This window comes from Prionailurus bengalensis, chromosome X, assembly GCF_016509475.1.
Source record: "Prionailurus bengalensis isolate Pbe53 chromosome X, Fcat_Pben_1.1_paternal_pri, whole genome shotgun sequence".
In the NCBI taxonomy this organism is placed as follows: Eukaryota; Metazoa; Chordata; class Mammalia; order Carnivora; family Felidae; genus Prionailurus; species Prionailurus bengalensis.
In genome coordinates, this window is record NC_057361.1 from 96,503,421 (window position 1) to 96,507,963 (window position 4,543).

Sequence of the window (4,543 nt, forward strand, 5' to 3'; positions counted from 1 at the left end):
GAAAACCACATAAGAGTGAAATCATATGGTATTTGTCTTTCTCTGGCTTATTTCACTTAGCATTGTACTCTCTAGCTCTATCCATGTTGTTGCAAATAGCAAGATTTCATTCTTTTTTATGGCCGAGTAATATTCCATATGCATGCCACGTCTTTATCCATTCATCTGTTGACGGACATTGGGCTGTTTCCATAGTTTGGCTATTATAAATAATGTCGCAATAAACACAGGGCTGATTCCTTTGAATTAGTGTTCTCGTACTTGGGGGGCAAATACCCAGGAATGCCATCACTGCATCGTAAGGCAGTTCTGCTTTTAATTCTGTGAGGAACCTCCACACTGTTTTCCGCAATGGCCCCACCGGTTTTCATTCCCACCAACAGAGCACGAGGGTTCCTTTTTCTCCACATCTTCACCAACACTTGTTGTTTCTTGTGTTTTTGGCTTTAGCTAGTCTGAAAGGTGTGAGGTGATATCTCATTGGAGTTTTCATTTGCATTTCCCTGATGATGAGTGATGTTGAGTATCTTTTCATGTGCCTGTTGGCCATCTGGATGTCTTTGGAGAGATGTCTGTTCATGTCTTCACCCATTTTTTTAATTTCTTTTTTAATGTTTATTTATTTTTGAGAGAGACAGAGAGAAAGCGAGCTGGGGAGGGGCAGAGAGAGAGAGGGAGACACAGAATCCGAAGCAGGCTCCTGGCTCTGAGCTGTCAGCACAGAGCCCGACGTGGGGCTTGAACTCACAAACTGAGAGATCATTGACCTGAGCTGAAGTCGGACGCTCAACCACCTGAGCCACCCAGGCGCCCCTCTGCCCATTTTTTAAATTGGATTATTATTACTTTTTTGGTGTTCTTTATATATTTTAGATACTAACCCTTTATCAGATATGTAATTTGCAAATATCTTCTCCCATTCAGTTGATTACCTCTTAGTTTTGTTGATTATTTCCTTCACCATGCAGAAACGTTTTATTTTGATGTAGTCCCAATACTTTATATTTGTTTTTATTCCCCTTGCCTCAGGAAGCATATCTAGAAAAATGTTGCTACGGCCAATGTCAGAGAGATTACTACCTGTGCTCTCTTTGAGGATTTTTATAGTTTCATTCTCACATTTAGGTCTTTAATCCATTTTGAGTTTATGTTTGTGTATGCTAAAAGAAAGTGGTCTAGCTTTACTCTTTTGCATGTGGTTGTCTAGTTTTCCCAACACCGTTTGTTGAAGAGACTAGACTGCCTTTTGCCCATTCCTCTTTGACAAAGAGTAATTGACCAGATAAATGTGGGTTTATTTCTAGGTTTTCTGTTCTAATCCATTGATCTATGTGTCTCTTTTTATGTCAGTACCGATACTATTTTAATTATTACCACTTTGTGATATAAATTGAAATCTGGAATTGTGATACCTCTAGGGTATTTTTCTTTTTTTCTTTCTCAAGATCGCTGTGACTATTTGAGGTCTTTTGTGCTTCCAAACAAATTTTAGGATTATCTGTTCTAGTTCTATGAGAAATGCTGTTGGCATTTTGATAGGGATTGCATTCAATCTGTAAATTTCTTTGGGTAGTATGGACATTTTCACAATATTTGTTCTTCCATTTCCTGAGCATGGAATGTCTTTCCATTTCTTCATGTGTTCTTTTTTAAAAATTTTTTTTCAACGTTTTTTATTTATTTTTGGGACAGAGAGAGACAGAGCATGAACGGGGGAGGGGCAGAGAGAGAGGGAGACACAGAATCGGAAACAGGCTCCAGGTTCCGAGCCATCAGCCCAGAGCCTGACGCGGGGCTCGAACTCACGGACCGCGAGATCGTGACCTGGCTGAAGTCAGACGCTTAACTGACTGCGCCACCCGGGCGCCCCTCTTCATGTGTTCTTGAATGTCTTTCATCAGGGTTTTATAGTTTTTAGAGTACCTCTTTGTTTAAGTTTATTCCCGAGTATTTTATTGTTGTTGTTGTTGTTTTTAACAACTGATAACCAGTTTATTAAAAAAAGTTTATTTAAGCATCTGCAATGATGACTTCAGTGTCGACTCCTGGCTCAATACTGATGGAAGTAATCTGCTTAACAATCTCAGAAGGACTGTGCCAGCCAGTGAGTCACTTGTGGATCCTCATCTGAGAATGATCCCAAGCCTTAGAACCTTCACCGCAAAGAGTTTTACTTGTAGCGATTCTCAGAGTCTTTTTTAAAAAATGTTTATTTTCAAGAGACACACAGAGAGAAAGAGAGCAAGCGCGGGGGGGGGGGGGGGGGGGGGGGGGAGGGGCAGAAAGAGAGGGAGACACAGAATCAGAAGGAGGCTCCAGGCTCTGAGCTGTCAGCACAGACCCTGATGCCGGGCTCGAACCCATGAACTGTGAGGTCACGACCTGAGCCGAAGTCGGACGCTCAACCGACTGAGCCACCCAGGCGCCCCTGATTCTCAGAGTCTTGGTAAACATCCGGACTGGTCCTTTCACTTTGAGATTCTTCTCCTTTGCCCTCTGGTCAAGTCAGCGTGTACCTTCTCCAAAGATTTTACATTGCGGCTGGTTAGAGTAATTCTCATTCTGTGAATCGCCCCCTCGGGTTCCATGGGTGTCTTCCCAGTGTCTTTAAAAGCCATGGCTATGACCAACTTGCTGCTCAGCAAAAGCAAAAAGTGGGGAGTCAGGAGCAGGAGTGGGGTGTCCAGAGATCCACTCTAGCTGTAACTGCATCTTCCTCAAAGAACTGATTATGTTATTGTTTACAGTGCAACTGTAAATCAAATTTGTCTCTTAATTTCACTTTCTGTCACCTCATTATTAGTGTATGGGAATGCAACAGATTTCTGTACGTGGACTTTGTATCCTGCGACTTTACTGAACTCATCTCTCAGTTCGAGTAATCAGTCCTGGTCTTGGCGTTTTCTATACATAGTATTATGTCATCTGCAAGTGGTGAGAATTTTGTTTCTTCCTTGCCATTTTGTCTGCCTTTTATCTCTTTATGTTGTCTAATTGCTGTTGCTAGGACTTCCCGTGCAGTGTTGAGACACGGTGATGGGAGTGGTAAGAGACTTCTTTATTTCTTCTTTGATTTCTTGATTGGCTGAGAAATGTGTATTTGTAAAGGAAATCTCCACTTGTAAGGGTGTCCCCCTCTCTGTACCGGGAAGAGAAGGATGACCAAATCTCTAAAAATTCTTATCAATGGAGAAGGCAGTCATTTGTGTCTGTGTAACAACCATACCCTCCTTTACCCTCTTTACCTGGTAACCTCCCATAACCGGCGCCCCACCCCATTATCTTCCTTTGTCTTTAGATGGAGATAGACTTAAAATGGTGGCTTGGGGGCGCCTGGGTGTCTCAGTCGGTGAAGCGTCCGACTTCGGCTCGGGTCATGATCTCACAGTTCGTGAGTTCGAGCCCCGCGTCGGGCTCTGTGCTGACCGCTCAGAGCCTGGAGCCTGTTTCGGATCCTGTGTCTCCCTCTCTCTCTGCCCCTTCCCCGCTCGCGCTCTGTGTCTTAATAATAAATAAACGTTAAAAAAATTAAAAAAAATAAAAGATGGTGGCGTGGACCATTTTAGGATGTTATTCAGGTTTCTTGGGTATCTGCCATGTATATAGGAGATGTACATGTTATTAAGCATCTTTTTTTTTTAAATGTGTATTTATTTTTGAGAGAGAGAGAAAGAGCATGCAAGTGGGGGTTGGGGGGGGTGGTGCAGAGAGAAAGAGGGAGACAAAGAATCCCAAGCAGGCTCCACACTGTCAGCACAGAGCCTGATGCCGGGCTTGAACCCACGAACCATGAGATCATGACTTGAGCCAAAGTTGGACACTCAACCAACTGAGCCACGCAGGTGCCCCATGGGGGCGAGGGGGGGGGTCTCAGCCAAGAACTTAGAAAGGTAGAAGGAGAATTATTCTTCCTCTCCCATAGCCGTAGAACACAAATCTTGAAATGAGGAGGCGATTTAGGAATAATGGGGAGATTCATGACCACTCTAGTCAAAATAACAAAATCCTTCGTTGATGCTCTAGTGATGTTATAGCAAATACTCGGCCCCCAGGAAGAGACAAGTCCCACGCACCCGGAGAATCAGGAAAAGACTGTTTATTGAGCACCGGTGCCGGCCCAGCGGAGTCACCTCCAAAGGCTGAGCCCTAAACCTTGGCATCGGCCTCCTTTTATGGCTGGGATGGTAGGGGGTTGAGAGACAGGAGAAAAAGGGGAGGGGGCCCTTATCAGTGGTGCTGTCTGGGCAGTTGGTGGACACAGGAGGCAAACAAGATCACAGAAGCCAGAAGTTTGCAAGGGGAGTTATCGAGCCTCGGGCGTCTGGCTGGCCCCTTTTATCTTGTTTTTACTAGCTTTTCTTCTCAATAAGGAAGAATTACCTACACTAGTTACCACCCGATAGGGAAATGTAAAGAATCCTGCCAGCAATAGACCCCTCTGTAGGAGTAGAGACATGGGAAATAACACAAGTTAATATTGCATACGCATTATCGCATCCACGTGCTGTAAGGTAGTAGAACAATCTGGACCGACTTACAAAGT

At 44.0% G+C, this 4,543-nt stretch overlaps 1 pseudogene; it reads right to left on the bottom strand.

The window, feature by feature from the left end:
- Positions 1 to 2,010: 2,010 nt before the first annotated feature.
- LOC122477546 lies at positions 2,011 to 2,618 on the bottom strand (annotated as a pseudogene).
- Between the last annotated feature and the right edge of the window lie 1,925 nt (positions 2,619 to 4,543).